General features: G+C 44.1%; 1 protein-coding gene across 12 annotated transcripts in view; it reads left to right on the forward strand.

Moving 5' to 3' along the window:
* LOC110347473 (uncharacterized) overlaps nucleotides 1-17,566 on the forward strand; it is an 84,008-nt gene that overhangs the window by 19,969 nt on the left and 46,473 nt on the right. For 3 of the 12 annotated variants that reach the window (XR_015441790.1, XR_015441791.1, XR_015441794.1), the window contains one exon: nucleotides 10,010-16,503. The exons of 7 other annotated variants lie outside the window; for them this stretch is intronic. The gene's annotated coding sequence lies outside the window, so the exon portion shown is untranslated. Of the gene's footprint in view, nucleotides 1-1,924; nucleotides 16,504-17,566 lie in introns of all 12 variants that reach the window. 2 more of the 12 variants (XR_015441789.1, XR_015441793.1) reach the window with 1 other exon arrangement.

Below are 17,566 nucleotides of genomic sequence, written 5' to 3' on the forward strand. Positions count from 1 at the left end.
AGATACCCAGAAAGGGCAAAATACATTTTCAAAAAAGCAAAAAGAATGAGGCTTGCTGCAGACCCTTTCTTGCCAGTACTGAACATGACCCATCTTGGTTGTCCCAACGCTATAACAATCCCACAGACTCAGTGGCTTGAAAACAAGGTATTTCTCACGGTTCTGGGGCTGGAAGTCCAAGACCCAGAGCCTGCAGATCAGCGTGGCTTCCTCTGATGGATGGCTCCTTCTCGCTGTCCTTACATGGCAGAGAGGGATGTGAACCTTGCATCTCTTCTTATGAAATTCTACTGGTGAAGCCTTCTCCCTCCTGACTTAATTTCCTTCCAGAAGCCCCCTCCAAAATGCCATCAGAATGGCTTTAGCATGTGGCTTTGGGGTGAAGGTGACACAGGCATGTAGGTTTACAGCACCATGAAATAGAACAATGGGAATAATTTGGTGGAAAAGGATTCCGCGTGTGCCACAAGCTATCATTTACACTGGGGTCACAACAAGACATTCTGGGAAAGGCATGATCTGAGATAGTTCACTCGTTCATGCTTAGGTAATTTTGGGGAATTGTGGGTTAACAAAATTATTATGTCATTACATAAGCATTGCTCAAAAAGTTTAATATGATCATTACCTTTGAATTTTAAAAATGGTCATAGAATGTGTTTCCCAAACTCACATGGTTCAGTTCTTTTTGTTGAAACTAACCCTTACTAATGCCTACCAGAAAAGTATTCTATGGAATGTTGTTTAGCATATGATGATTTGGACAAGCACCAAGAAGGCCTTTAATAACATTTAAGATTCATTTCTAATAAAAGATTTTAATAATTCTAAAACTTAATGCTCCTTTAACATGAGAAAAAACCCATTACTAATACAGAACCAGTTTTACAAATAATAATGAAAGACCATGAAGATCAGGGATAAGGATGTCTGTTAGTATTATTTAGCAATTTTCTAGAAATTCTAGCCTGAACAGTAAGTATAGAATAAATAAGAGGGATACTTATTGGAAAGCAAGAGACACAATTATTGCTATTTACAGATGTTCAGTTCATCAGCCTAGAAGGCCCAATATAGCAATTAAAGAACTATCAGAATTTGGTGAGGTTGCTATAAAATAAATGTAAAAAAATGTTTTTTCTCAAGCTAGCACAAATTAAAAAATAGAATATAAAACAATTTGCCTTAGGGAAAAAGAAAATAACACACAAACTACAAATATATTGAACACAAAATGCATATAAGCTATATAAAGAAAATGGGAAAGCCTGTGTTGGTCCCTAAGTGGGGAAGGAAAGGTCCAAGTAGATGCTGCACACTTGGTTTTCATGTAGCAAGGTACCTTGAGGCTATAGAACCTGTGGCTTTATTTTTATGTATTTATTGGTGGCACTAAGCATTGGATCCAGGGAGTTTTCACTGAGCTACACCTCTAGCCCTTTTCTTAATTTTGAGAGAGGGTCTTGCTAAGTTGTTAAGAGGCCCAGGGTGGAATCAAACTTGCAATCCTCCCTGAGTGTTGGACATACAGGCATGTGCCACCATGTCTAGCCTAGAACTTGGAGTAGTATAACGGACAGAGGGAGATTCTATCCAAACATGCCTTTTGCTCTGTGGGAGGTACCCTCTGTTCAATGCTATCTACTACCTACATACCCTTGAAGAGATTGCCAACACCTCTGCTCACAGATACAAGACAAGACACTCAGAGAATTGCTTCCAACAAAACTGACCATCATTTCTAGACTGCCTTGGTTTCTGGAAAATTTCTCCATGAATGTGCCATTTCTGCACTCTGATTAATACAATCAGCTGAGGCTGATGCCAACTCTATTCCAAGTCTGTCTCATATGGCAGTTAGTTAAGGCTGCATAAAATACAAGGGACAAAAAGAGGTCTGATGCACTCTCGCTTGCCTGTGTAGTGTGGACTGTTTCTCCTCTGCAATGCCCTCTGCCATGCCACTCTGCCTTGGAGCCAGCGGACTATGGCCTGAATCTTCTACAAACTGTGAGCCAAACAAACCTTTCCTTCTTTAAATTTGGGTATTGGGTATTTTGTCTCAGCAATGAGAAAAGTAACTAAGACAGCATGCTTGTAAAAAATAAACAAATTGAGAATTAATCATGTCGCATTTGGATTTTTAGAAAACAAACTGCTAAGTTTCATTTTATTAAAAAGCTTAAAGCAGTGGGATGACAAAAAAGTGAATTATTCACTTGAATAATTTAAGCTAATTATTTACTTGAACAATTTAAGCTAGATAATTTAAGCTTGTATACCCCCCTTTTAGGATGGATCATTAGAAAATTCTAGGCAAGGTTACTGATGAGTCCTTTTGTCCAGTTCATACAATTTTACAGTAACTTTTATACTAAGTCTTCTATTTGAATTTACCCAATTATCCAAGTAATATTTCAAAACACTCAAGCCAACTAAAAAACAAAGGAGATTTAACATCTACCACAGAAAAATAAAATATTGAAACTGTTGGCACTATAAGGATTCATATTTTTTTCCAGAAAATGTTATGAAGTCAATGAAAACTCGCCATTGTTAAAGATGTGGTAGAAACATATTCACTTTAAAATGAATTTTTCCTCTAAGCCTCAAGCATGTGACAGGTGCCATCCAACTGAGAAAAAAAACTGGTCACTGTGCTTAAAAGAGAAATTCAGATTCCTCATCTTATTTACCCAGAGTTGAGAGAGGCTTCTATTTCCTGCTAAGATATTACATCTAGAAGCACAATAATTAAAATAGCATAATGATAAAGTACTGACATAGACTAATTACATGGAATTTCACATGCGATAAAGATAGAACTTAACACTGACAGGATAAAATTTGAAAATCCAATAAATTTTTAACTGTACATGCTTAACTATTTTAGGAGAAAATTCATTTAGGATCATAATGAATTCTATGATGAATTCTATAAAAATATAAATGGATTAACCTTTGAAGATAAAGTAAGTGTTATTTTCCTCTTTTTACTGTTCTTTGAATCAGTGATGGGATATGCCATGAAATTTGCTTTATAAAACATTTCACAGATAGCAGATTTTCCTGTCCTATAAGCAATTCTCTTCTAGACTTGAGTACTCACCATGGACTCTTGCTGTCTGGCTCTGGTTACTGAGCTGAGGGTGTGTGAACACATTCATGAGCTCCCTGTGGGACAGTGGGTCAAACTGGAATGTGCAGTAGCAATCTGCTTCCTCTACTTGTGTGTTTGTACTTTCTCCAGTGATTAATAAAGTTTAAGATATGCTTTTGATTCGAAGTAGAAGTCTACATTAAATTTTGTACTATGGGGTGCCTGTGCAGTTTGGGTGCTTACCAAATGGCTTTGTCACTGGATCCCCCAAGATGCCAGTATTTTCCAGGGCTCCTGCCTCTTCACACTGCCGCCATGCCCCCTCCCTTCTTCCCAGTCTTGATTTCCATCTTTACATACCAGCAACTCTGCTGGGCCTTCAGCTGTGCCCCCTTGCTGTCATCTCTGCTCTGCCAACCCAACTTCAGCCAGATTCCTCAGCTCCTTCCACCAACCTTCTTCATCCACTTGTGTCCAATTCCTACTCGTCACCATAATCACTACAATTTTTATTCATCATAAGCTACTTGGTGCTCAGAGTGCACTGGCACATCCTTGGGCTGCCCCCACCTCTGAGACCATCTCTGTGCCTATGTGAGACTGAACAAGCTTTGTGACAGGTTTGCAGGGCAGAGGGGCAGAGGTAGAGGCTCTTTCTGTTTCTCACATGATAGAAATGCTGAGGGTTAGCGCAAAATCATGATTATTTTGAAATGTATCAGTGCTAGGTAAAGATTTGGTTTCGATTGCTGCTTCCTTGGAAGCAAATTCCACTTGTAAAAGGTGGTTTATTGGATGCCTACTCAACACTGGGCACGAACCCTGCTGCGTTCCACATGGAAGCCATTCTTCAGGGCGTCCAGTCGGTCAGGTAAGCCACAGCAACAGTGCAAAAGGACACGTGTTGACATGAATTCTGTCTATTCACTTTGTCTATTGATTTTCTTTTCCTTCCTTTACTTCTTTGTCCCCCACTGCCACTTGCCCACTGCCCTAGCTCAGTTCAAGAGGTTACCTGAAACTGTCTACAAGGCCTTGAAGGGAAAGACTGTCGTCAGTTTGCTTCCAAATACCTTGACTGAATGCAGGTAGTGAGTAGTGGGAGCCAAGAGTAGGTGAAGTAGTCTGGGTTTGAGGAACCTTGACACCTTGTTTTCTGGCAGTAATGGATTTTTCATAGCCTCCATCTGATCTCCTAAAGTCATATTTTCTATGAGATCTTTAAAAAGAATCCTCTGAGCTGAGGTAACTTACTTTCTGATTAAGGGTAAATGATGTAACTAAATAGACAGGGAAAGGCTTACCTGGTTGGGCTGCTGGGAAGTGGATTTATGAATTCTCACTTGCTCAGGGTCAGCAGGTCCTGCAGCGCCTGTTCACTGCTTTACAAATGCTTTTTGCTGCTTATTCTTTGAAATATCTCTAGGAGGCTAAGAGATGCCCTTGTTTCCATTTGAATATGAAGAAATAAATATGAAGTTGGCCATCAGTGCTGGCTGGGCTGATGCAGGAGGAGATGAATTACTGCCAAGAGTTTTGGAGGCCACAAATCCCACCTGTAAACTACAGATTGGCTCTTAGAACATCTGATAACTGCCAGGGGACATTATCAGGGTTTTTCTGTTTTTGTTTTGTTTTGTATTGTGGATGTGCACATTTGGAGGATCTTTATTGAACAAAACTGGGTTTTGGTGCGCACCATTAGTTCCTGATGAAGTCAGTTAACTGAAGCAAGTACTTACCAGTGGTTCCATGCTGGTTGTCTACTGTGATTACTTTAGAGGTAGCACAATGTATGGGCTTCATAACCAAATTTGAGAACTCAGACTCAGAGCTGGTGACTCCAAGATACACATGCTGCCTCTACTCTCCAAGCAGACGTCACTAAAACATCACAGTCCTCTTCCCTAGCTAAGGCTGACTGTGTCTCTAGAAATCTTTTCATCCTAGCCCTACAAGGAGGCTCTATCAATAAAACAAGCATTGGTCTGTTGGACCTAATTATTAATAAAGCCACTGGACAGAAACAGCTGGGTATCCTGGCACAGAGGCAGGTCTGGTGTCCAGTGGAGAAGGAGACAGATGTGGCTCCAGACCTCATGGGCTAACCTTCTGTCAGGGACAGTGGATGGTGAGCAGACAGTCGCACAATGATTAATTTAGTCATAGTTGTGAGAAAGACTGCTAGGGGCAATGGCAGGCACCAGTGGGTCGAAGTGTTCTCAGCTGTTAAATGGGCACAGTACTGCGCCTACCTCAAAGGCAGCTCTGATGAACAAATGAGGCAATGTGTGCACCACCAGGAGCACAAGGCCTGGGCACAGCAAGCACACTACAATGTGCTATATATTATTACAATGACATAAAGTGCACATAAGCTCTCCTTGATCCATTAAACCAATCTGATGATAGCCAAAACTTCGAGATTTATTCCAACAAGTTAGATATGTCAAATATCTGACCATGTGATGTGTGTTTCCCCATTGGTCACTTTTTCCATTTGGAATCTTGCAGCCTCATAGACAGCCACGCTGTAGGGGCTAGGCTGATATTTTTGAGTGGAAAAGACCTAACTTTCTCTTGGCATTAAAGTAAGCATTTCACCCTCAGTGAATCTGCAGTACTTATGTGTGTAGTGTAGCTCTACAAATGCATCATACTTTTACCTTGTAAGAAGTATCTAATGATAGGAGTACAATTGGAAGTGAATCTATCTGTGGGGTTGAGAGATATTAACTAAGTGGGTAGAAGCTGGTGGAACTGATGTCTTATGATCCCGGATTTCCCCCCATGGCTTAGTCGGCCTTGCCAACTAAGAACACAGGATAAAGGGAGGGGGAATACAATTCTAATCAGTCACTGAATATTCGCCACAAGGCAGGCAGATATTTCCAACACTTGTTGCAGCAGAGATGTCTGTTTGCCTAGATAATCCTACATTTCTTAGCTTTCCTGTGACATAGTTCTAAGCCAGCAAGATGTAAGAGGAAGTCATTGGGTGGAGCTCCTGGGAAGACTTTCCAATGAGGGACAAACTCAGGTGACACCTTTCTTCCCTTCCCTGAGTCTATCATGTATGTGCTGGCTGGAGCTGGAGCATCTTTGGGTGAGTGTGAGTCAAAACCCAAGAGGTTCGCAGAGCTTTCATCCCCACCCCATAAGCCAGCACTCAGTACTGGTCAGTGCAGAAAGAAAAGTATTATTATTTGGTCAATTTACTGCTGTGTAAATTTTCTGTTGTGTATAGCTGAAGACAAACCCCAAACGATGTGCTTATTACAATTATGCAAACTTCAGGCTTCTATACATCTGTTATGAACTGAAAAAAAATAGTAATTGTTACATTCATGCATTTCTTCTACATTTTGGAATTATCTGGACCAAAACAAAACAGACTAGGTGAGGAATTATTATCAACTCCGTAAGAATTGTTTGAAAGCAACACAATATTCTATTAAATACTTTTAACATATATAGCAGTGCTAACCTAAAGAAATAAAAAAGAAGACATGTATGTAACTTGAAATTTACTAGTGGCCCTATTTTTTAAATAAGCAGGTGCAGTTAGTTTTAATATTTCACTAAGTCTTAAAATCTGGCCTGTATTTTACACCTGGAGCCCATCTCAGTTCAGATCCGACTCATTTCCAAAGACAAACAGCTGTGTGTACGGCCAGCAGCTACTGTATGAACAATGAGGCCACACAGCAACTACTTGGAGGCTTCTGGGGAACTGAAGAGCTAATCTTCCACCATCACTCTCAATATTCACCCAGACTCAATTCACTATTTCCACAAACCTGCTCCTCCAAATGTTGGGTGGTCCTACCCCATCTGCCCAATAAATCAGCCCAGAAAACTCCAACTCATCTTCTTTATCCTTCACATTGATCCTGTAGCAAATGCTGATGTCTTTCTCATATCGTGCTCCTCTTGACCTCCACCCCAGACCCTGGCCCACACCCTGGCACCTTGGTCCTGGGTCCTTCACTCTGCCATGCCTTCTTCTGCAGCAGCAATCCTTTCTGAACAGGTGCCAAATTATAACATCAGACCACCAGTTTGTGATAAGTTTTGCAAAGGCCAGTAGACCCTCAACAGGCATGCCTTAACTTACCTGATTTCTTCTTGAAAACTGGTAGACTTTATTATACTTAGCCTCTTCTCTTTCTTGAAGCTCGCTCCTCCCTTGGCTTCTGGAAAGTGTCTCTCCTGATTTTCCTCTTATTCTTTGGCTATTTTTTCCTGTTCTCTTATTCTTTCACTCAATCTTTACTGTGGGTAGGACTCAGGAACACAATCCATGTCTTTCTTCTTTCATTCTCTGAGCAGAGATGCTGTCTGTATCCTGTGGGCCTTGTCTTAGCTTAAGTTGAGGACTTGCACACGGGTAGCTATCTTAGAAGATGATTCTGGGGAGCAGTGGTTAGGGACAAAGGAAATTAGAATACATCATCAGATAAAGCTGATTGGAAGATGCACTGATAGGAGTTCCCACAGCAGGAGCCAGAGCTCGACTCTCTGGGATTTTCTGTTGTAGAGCACATAACATACTTCTCATATGTGTCTATCTCTGGATCAGGAGGGCCAGGAATTCATGTGTTACCATCTGACCAGTTTGAGGGCCATCTGTAGGGCATTGCTTTCCCTCACATCTAGGGTGCACAGATGGCTCCAGGAGGTGTTTCTCAGCTAGATAGACAGAGAAGGACGCACATAAGCAAAACACCCTCAGCACAGGTAGAGGTGCAGCAGTAGGAGTACAAGACACCTCGGAAGATGGGATGTGGCCCTCCTTGTGCCACTCAGATCTGGTTGCATCCTCCATGAAGCCCAACTGGTGCTGAATCTTTAAATGCGTGGCCAGCCACATGTTCTTTCAGAGGTGGAGTGGAGCAGGGCTAGTGGAACTAACGACAGTCCTGCTGCTACAGCTGCCTTCAAGCTGTTTGATTTGCATCGCCTCCCTCCTGCACCACTGTTGTAACTTTCCCTTGCCTGGGCCAGCCCTGGAGCCTATCTGGTAACATGACTGATGCTGGTAGACTAACCAAGACCTTCATTCTTGAGGGATCTGAGCTCTTGGCTGCCTTGCTCTTTTTTACGCTGGGGTTGTTAAGCTTTCTAATTCATCAGTTCACCAAAGGAGATGCCACAGTGAACCGACTGAGTGTGTAACGGGATGCCAGCTCCTCACAGCCTGGAATTATGGCACTGCTTTCTCTGTTTGCTAGACCCCTGGCATGAGGAGCCCAAAGTAACCAGTGATGATTGCAGCTTTACAGTCACTAAAACCCTCACCGTATCCTCTGCTTGAAGTAGTCACATCTATATCCCTGAGAACCAGACTTATAATGTGGCAGAGACACGGGTTGAGGACAGAAAAGTATGGATTTTATAAATGGGTCATTGAAAATAATGGCTAGGGGAATCCACTTCCACTTCCATTCCTTGGCTACAGGTCTGTTTATTCTAGCTTTTTGGGACAGCACAATGTATTAGCTAGTGGTTCATCACAAATACTACATTTTGGAGAAAATGCTTTAACTCTCCAGGAAGTAGCCCCCAAAATGGCACCTCAGTTGAGCTTTGAATAGAATATCCTGTCATTCCCTCAGGCTATCTTTTTGGGATGTTCCAGCCAGACCAGTGGATCTTATGGTCATGAGCCATCATCTTACCTCCTTTGTCAACACAGGGTCTTTCCATCTAAGATAAACTCAGAGCCATAAAAATAACTTGGTAAGTCTTTGCATGGTGGTACTAGCTGAAGCAACATGACAAAGAAGACAAACCCATATCTAGAAGAGGATGAATAGCTGCCGCCTTCCAACATGGAAGGAATGAAATGTGATCACTCTCCTACCAAGTGGCTGGTCTCCTTGAGACCTCATGCTAGGTACCAAGGTTCTGTGGCTGGGAAGCTAGACATTCAGTAGTGGCCCTAGCTAGACAGCTTTATGGGACAAAGCAAAGACACTGAGCCCAAGTAAGAAACACTAACTGCTGTCCTTGTCACTATGGCTGTCCTGTTCACACCCCTATTCATAAGCCTGGGAGAGGCCAAGGAGAGATCAGGTGGCCTTCACTGAAGGAGCCATGCTGTCAACTTGGTGGTTGAATGTCTTCTCCATGGTGATGCTTTTTAGGAATTAATGAGCACATAAATATCAACATGTTTTTGTTTGTTTCCCACTAATTAAAACAAATGTGCTGGGTTTGGACATGAGTTGGCAGAATGGGAAAAGATTTACTGACATGGAAGCTCTCTCCATGACTCAGGATTTAATGTTCTATAATGAGCAACCAGAGTGGCCCAAACTGCTGCTAGGATTGCACCTTGAAACTTGGCACAACATTGACCTGTAGTAAATTAGGTGGAGATGCAGGAAATTGCCTGGACAGAAGACGGAGGAAGGGATCAGAAGGCCCAGAAAGGTGAGAATGTTAAAATAGAGTTATACTATAAGATGAAGTGTCCACCACCTGACTCTGTTCCCTGATAGGACATTCTCTTCATTAAGCCAATAAAGATATACTTGTGAAAGCGTCTCAAATAACAGAGATTATTTGAGACCCTCAGCAATGGCTGTCCATGGTAGCCAGTAGAGGAGGCTGCCATGGCACTGGCTCCCTCATCCCACTGGGGATGACTGGTTCAGAGTGACAGGTCAGGTGATGGCACTCAACTGTCAGAGATAGGAGGGTATAATTTCTGGGATCCATAGAAAGGTGGAGAAACAAGACCTTGACCTGAGGAGATCACTGTGTCCTACAGGGTAAGATGTAGGGGAAGCTGATGAAGTGATGACTTGGCTTGATTAACAAAAACCACCAAATCAACCCAAGAGTTTGTCAGCAGAAGGCAGTTACATGATGGAAAGTAAAAGTCTGTGCCCTCCTTTACAGGTGGATGCCGCATCACAAACCCACAACTCACGGACTGGAGGGGACATTGAGTCCTCTTGAGGATGCTACAATAAGTGTTTCCAATCAATATTCCTCCAATCCTTCCCCAAATGGCTGCATCGGTATTTTTCAGAATAAAAGACTATAGAAGTCACTTGGAAGTCAAATGGAATCTTGGCCCCAGGTCTGATCATATTGGGTCCATAGGGTTATATCTCCCCGATCTCTGAGTGTTTAATTAGGATTGATATATACTCACTTGGTCTCTTGACCTTGAAATGAGAGCCATCATGATAGAAAGGGAAAATAAAATCTTCTGAATCTTTTCCCCAGCACTTTGGCCAAGTAAGTCAGAAGTAATGCTATATTCCTAAAGGAATTTCAGACAGCATTGCCTTCAAGAAGGACCTGAAGCAGTGCTTGTCAAAGTGTGGTTCTTGGGCCAGTAGCTTAAGCATCACCTTAGAACTTTCTAAAAAAACTTCACAGGTCCCACTCCTGGCCTACTATGTTAAAAATCTGAGGTGAGTCCCTGAAATCTGCATTTTAATTAGCTTTCCAGATGATTCGGGTAAACTTTGAAGTTTGAAAGCCATTGCCATGATGAATGGTGGTGGACCTTTTCTGGCCACGATTACATGAATTTTCAAGTCAACTCACCTATTTTGTTCATTCACAAGCCAGGTGGTCAATAATAGATGATGTTCTTAGCTGGGGATAGCCTGGTCATACCTGCTGTGTGTGATGTGGCTTCTTCACCCGCCATTGGTCTGGTGCATATGTCCTCAATTCTCCATCATTTTGAAGGATGAGTTGTAGTTTGCCCTGAGAAAAGGATAGAAGTACACAGTGACACTTGTCCCAGGGATTTTTAAAAACTCTCCTACCTCTGACAATGTAGGGTGAAGGGATCTTGATCATCTTGATATTTTATAGAACAGTAAACTGCTCTACAATATTGGTGACAAGATGTTCATTGCTTAAGAAGGACAGTAATTGGTGAGAAGTCTGTAGCCTCAGTATATCACATCTTCCAAAGGCTAGGATATAAACTCCATGAAGACTCTAGGGCCTGACATGTCTGTAAAGGTTCCTAGGAATTCAAAGTCATGGAGCACATGGGGCATCTGAACTTCATTCTGAACTTCATTCTCCTTGCTATGAAAAGACACACTGACCTTGGGGTCATCATACACATTAGTATTCCTGTTGCTGGATGCAATACCTGACACCCACAAATTTAAGGAGGAGACTTATGGTTTAAGAGGATTCAGTACATGTTCATCTTACTCCAAGGCAGGATAGAATGATGGAAAGGCATTGCAGAGGAAAGATGCTCAAACTATGGCAATCATAAAGGAGGAGGTGTGGGGAGAAGCTCTTCCAACCAGATCCCACCTAGTCACAGCATATTCAGCTATAAACCCATCAGTGAACTAGTCCACTAATGAGGATATTGCCTGCACGATCTGGTCACCTTTCAAAAGCCCCATCTCTGAACCCAAGAGACTTTGGGGGTACATTTTAGATCTAAACCATAACAGCGTACCCTCCACTTGGGACTGTCAGAAGATTATGAGGCCTTCTGGGTTCTACAGGTGCACAGAGTGAGCAAGAGCACAGCAGCAAATGGTGGGTATGGGAGAAATCATTCCACCTGACCAATGTCCAGCAGACCCATTGGTGGCTAAGGAGTCCGTGGAGGACACAGCAGCTGTGTGGAGTCTCTGAGAAACTTCAGAAATGAGTGGTGAGAACTGGTAACCAGTGAAGCCCAGAGCTGGTTCTGATCCCATTTAGAAGGTCTTTTTCGCAATTATGCAAGGAGGTCCCCTTGTTGAGGTGACATCTTATATTATGCACGTTAGTCAGGATAGGCTCATTGCTACAACAGATGACCCAAGAATTTCAATAATTTAACCCAATATAACCTTATCACTCACCCAAGAGTCTAATGTAGATGTTTTCTTATCGAAGCCTCTCCTCCAACAAGTGACTTGGGACCTTCGTTTGATTTTGTAGCTCTGCCTTCCATTAAAGCCACTCCACTCGTGGAACAGGAAAGTAGAGAGAAGAAAGGGAAAAGAAAAGAGGGTGGAGCATTGTGCACAGAACACCCCTCCCTTTGACTCACACTCAGCCACAAGGTTCCACCTAAGTGTAAAGGGGCCTGGGCAGATGGGCGGCTGAGTGACCACAAGGAGCAAGGTCTGCAGAAGAATTCATGTACTGCATGTCCTTACTCAGGAAACTACCACAAGGGACAACGTTTTATTGATTGAGATGTAGCAGGAGTCAGAATTTTTCTGACAGATGGCTGATGACCATCACGAGTTCTCAGATTCCAGGACCACTCTCCTGTTCCCTGTGGGTCTTTGTCTCAATGTATTCTTTGCATCCTATGGCAAAAACTAAGGATTCAAAGCCCCTTTGGCAAAAGGAATCATTGTGCTTTACATGGGGGCTTTGTTTTAGAGAAACAAAGACAAGATGTGATTATTCTCCTGTGTACCATTCTTCAACACCTACACCGGAGCCACAGCTTGGTTTAATAACATGAAATAGAGAAACAAGCCAGGTGTGAGATGCAGGGCGTGCGGCCTGCTAAGCAATTTGTAAATGATAGTAAATACTTAAGAAAACAAAATGCTCTGATGGCTTATTCAGCCATATCTGCAGACCACACATCTCCCCCTGGGTGCCCATAGCCTCTGTTCTGTTACTTACAACTCAGGCCCTCCATTTTAGGTCCCAAGATGCACACAGCTTCTCAGCTTCTCAGTCTCCCATGACTGCACCTCAGACAATTCATCTTCAGCTGGAGGAGACAGAGCTGAACATCTGGCCTTGCAGCCCCAGCAGCTGCAGACACTTTTGGTTTCAGCATTGTCCATATGGTGCCATCAGCCTCCAAGTTGACCCCCAGGGTCCTGAAGTGAGACACAGCTGCCAGGACTGAGGAAGGAGTTTGTAGTGAGTTAAGAGGAAGTCCCAGGCCTTGGGGGCCACTGGCCTCTGCAGACATGGCTCTTGTCAGTGGTTCGGGGGAACAACTGGTGGCATGTGGGGGTCCTTGGCCATTGTGGTGTCTTCAGGCTGAACAGAAGCAGTGTAACACCAGCATCTGAGATGAGACTAAAGTAGGGAAGCCACACTGGCTAAAGGGAGGACTTGCATAGGTGGTGCTTGGAGATCAGAAAGCCAATAGAGACAGAGTCTCCCATGCCCCTGAAATGTAGGAAGAATCTGCCACATGGAGTTTTTTTTTTTTTTTTTGGTACTGGGGATCAAACTCGGGTCCTTGCACTTGCACAGCAGGTGGTGAAACCACTGAGCTAAATCCCCCAGCCCAGGGCTTGCTTTATTATTATTATTATTATTATTGTAAAATACACAAGAACATTAAAGTTATTGTAACAGTGTTAAAGCATACCATTCAGTAACATGAATTATATTCACAATATGTACGGTCATTCCCACTCTGTCCAGATCTTTTTCATAGACCCAAACAGAAACTCCATGTCATTATGTACTCATGACTCATTCCCTCTTCTCCCCACCCTAGAAATTGCTAATTTGTTTTCTGTCTCTATGGCCTTGCCTGTTCTAGATTGTTTATATCAGTGCAATCATAAATTGTGTGGTCTCTTCTGATTTTTGAGAACCCCACTCTTACTAAACTTCCACCTCTAGTTCTTACATGAGAGGGGCCGTGTGTTTGGGTTCAACAGGATGAGAGCAGGTGGGTGCCTGAGGTTGGGTTCTCCCAGAAGCAGACCTGGAGACAGGGATAGGATGTAAGTTGTTTATTTAGGAGGTGACTCCAGAAACAGTGGTAGAGATTTGGAGAGAGAGGCAGGCAAGGGAAGGAAGTCGGGGTCTGATCAGGTCAGCACTGGCAGAGTAGCTGGGCGATGGCAAAACATGACCTCGAGCTGTGCTTCAGAGGGTGAGGGACTGTGTCCACCAACCCCACCAGTGACTGGTAATGGCCTCTCCTGAGGGCTGGATCTCCCTATACTGCAGGCCAATCCCAGAAAAAGGAAGTCCTAATTCTTGGGTTGGAACCGAGAGTGCTGAGCGGTGTAGGTGAGGCAGCAACCCCATCTGCTACGTGGTTGGAGGATCTTCAGGGTCAGGAGGAAGGAAAGGATTGCTGGGGGAGCTGGGTCAAAGTCTCAGTCATCATGAAGAGACGCTGGGGGCGGCACAGGCTGGGTCACATCTAGAGAGGAGATGACAGGACGAGAGCGTCCAAGCAGTCAGCAGGCGTGGGCCCCTCCTGAGCAGAACAGGGAGGTGGGGAGTTGTGGGAGTGGTTCAGATGGCAGCTCACACAGGAACAGAGTACAGATCCTGAAGGGACTCTTGTGTGGGCCACTGTGAGGAGCAGAGCTGCTCAGAGAGGCAGAGACACACGCCTCCCGCAGGTGGCTTGCAGCTCGTCACCATGTCTCTGCTCAGCCCACTCTGGTCACACCCAACAAGTGTGCTCTGGGCTTGCAAGTTGTTTGCACAAGGCCAGGCAGTAAGTGGCTTCACTAGTCACTCAGGCTCAGTCAAAGCGGCCCACTCTGCTGTTGCAAAAGCAGCTGCCGGAAACACAGAAACAGTGAGCACGGCCATTATCCAGGAAGGCTTTGTGTACAAAAGCAGGCAGCAGCCCCGTGTCCTGTGGGCCATAATCTGGGATTTCTGCTCCAGCACGATGCTTTTCCATGAAGGTGAGCTGCATATCTATGATCTGAGCACCCCATTTCCCTTCCGCCCTGAGTGCAATATAAGGCTTGCCCGAAACCCCAAGGACTTTCAAAGTGCAGTCTGAGCGCTGTTTGGGGTATAATGAACTTTTCCACTTAACCCACTGTGGGCATGATGAGGGAGGAAGGGAGAAACTGGCAACAGTAACAACAACCTCAACAGTAAAATTTACTGTTATTTAAAGTATTAAATATGTTTTCCCATTTAATTTTTATCAGATTCTGCAAAATATTAATGTCTCGTTTACATGTGGGGAAACATGCTGAGTTGATTTTTCTGTGTCATGTAGTCAGTAGGTAGGAAAGCAGGAACTGAAACGGAGGTGAGCTTAATTCCAGAGTTCATGTACTGTGGTCTATGTCACTTAGTTGAACTCCAGGAAAACACAGTAATTAAGAAGTTGAGCAAAACAAACAATAACAACAAAACAAAATACAAACATTCAAATATTGCCTGGAGCTTCCTGGCATTTACACTTAACAGATAGTTGTTTTCTGGTCACCAGCAACAGATGCTAACTCAGGCGGAGGTAATCAAGAGGGGAGTTGTTGGACTAACACAGGGGCCACAGACCTGAAGGGAAACTGTAGACAGATGTGAGAGTGGATGGGGTGGTGGCCCTGGAACCACAAAAGTAGAAGGACAACAGCAGACACAGGGAGGAGATGGGCAGGAGGAGCCGCCTTGGGGTAGAAGGAAAGCCAAACACCGTCCAGTCTTTATCTCTCTTTCTGAAAGTTCATACTGCTGAGTGGGAGCACCCCACCCATTTCCTGGTTCTCTCTCTCTCTCTCTCTCTCTCTCTCTCTCTCTCTCCCTCTCTTCCTCTCTCTCTCTCTCTCCCCCATGTGTTTCCCAATTACAATTCACCCAGTAGAGGAACTGCACAAAGGTGTTAGCCTGCTGGTTGAATGGCAAACAAATGCTGTGTGGTCAAGAAAACCTCACAGAACAAGACAGGGAACCAAGGTAAGCTGGGAGATTACCACTACCTGATGAAAGAATTATCAGTTACTATTCAGAAGTACTTCCTAATTGGGGACTCCAAGAAATTATATAGATCTTTATTACCGAATTATCCAACAAGAGAGGAGCTGATGCCCCCACAACAGAACAGGTCCTCTACTAAGTGGGTCTGTGACAAAGACCACAGTGAGGTCATTAGCCACAGCTAGGTCAGAGAAGTTTTACAAGGAGCCATAGCAACCCAGCCCAGCCTAGAGATAGATGCCTGGTGCTCCAGAACCAGGAGAAACCACACTCAGGAAAGTGAATGTATGTGTACCCTTCGCCTTCCCTCCCCACAGGACAGCAGTTTGCCTGGGTCCCTGGGTCCAGGCCAGGGTGGCATCCTGTGGAGCTACTGCCTTGAGGGCTGAACTTTCCGAGGGGCCAGGAGCGAACAGCTTCCATGTAACCTCTACTTGACCTTCCCTGAAACACTCCAGTTCCTTGGAGATCAGAAAGTTCTGCCTCACCACAGCAGAAGCTAAAGGGTTCCCGGACAACTCCTTGGCCAGTAGCTCCCCTGAAGCTGCCTGGGATGGTACTCACCCCAGCGCAGCCCAGGTCCCTTCCTTTTCCATCCTGTCTCACAGCCCAGCTGTCCAGTCTTCCCTGAATGCTGCAAGTCTCCACTATCTTCCTGAAGTTCATCATGGGTCATCTGTACTGGATGTGAGTGGGAGCAGTCTGACTTGGTGAATAAGGACAGGTGTCTCCAAAGGCATTAGGTAATGTGCAGCACAAGAACCTGGAAGCCCATATTCCTACTTTCTGGCTTCGAATAACACAGTGAGACTGAGGGACACCACGATAATCTCCTAATTTTTACCATTTCAAAACTGAAACAGCTGGAGACCAAACTCTGAGCTTGGTCCATGGACTGTGAATGACAGTACCTGTAGGACACACAGCTGTGCCAAGGCCTGCATGGTGGCTGGGACACTTACCAGGAATGGATAGGGCCCTGATTTCAGGAACAGAGGTATCTGGGTGAGTTTCAAAGATGCAAAGTTCTACCTACCTCCATGTTGCTCTGAAGCAACCATCAGCCATCTGATCCCATTGTTGTGGAAGCTCGAGGCATATATGGAGTTAATGATGCCACACACTGTGTCCCAAGTTAGGGGGACATGTGATAGGTTAGGTCAACTGCATTCTGTCTTAGAACTTTGACTTCTGAAAGGAGGGACAGAAGTAGATGATGATCAGGAGTTCAGAATTCCAGGCCTCAACAGCTTGGAATATTTGTCCCATACAGTCTTCTAAACAAACGAGCAAGCAGGTATCCTACTAGTAAATTCCCTCATTTGCTGACAGATACAGTTGGTTTCTGTTACTTGTGACCAGGAACCTAGTACTCGAGCTCCTCCATACCCACTTCTTTAGTCCTGTCTTCACATTCCTGGAGGTGAGACTGCATAGTATGTCAGGGTCCGGACTGGTTTGTAGTGAAAATGTTCTGTGTTGGAACTCTTGTATTATAATTTTCTCTCTGCCCATGAATCAAGAGCAGTGTTTTTAATTTTTAGAAAACTTGTTTGGCTAATATTTATTGAGCTTTTCCCACAACCAGGCACTGCAAGTTACTGTGGGGAATAAGCATTCAGTGCTGACCTGGCCCTCAAAATGCCACATGAGGAAAGCAGACTCCAGCACTGAGCTAGCTGTAGGCAAATGTGAACATGATATCATTGAGGGAGACACACACACCTGTGTGCAGGGTAGGAGGGAGACGCTAATTTAGACCTGATGGGAACAAGACTATGTGCACTGCCGAAGTAGACTGGAAAT

Source organism: Heterocephalus glaber, unplaced genomic scaffold (assembly GCF_053883595.1).
Source record: "Heterocephalus glaber isolate CG9 unplaced genomic scaffold, H.glaber_assembly_v1.0 deba00001531, whole genome shotgun sequence".
In the NCBI taxonomy this organism is placed as follows: domain Eukaryota; kingdom Metazoa; phylum Chordata; class Mammalia; order Rodentia; family Bathyergidae; genus Heterocephalus; species Heterocephalus glaber.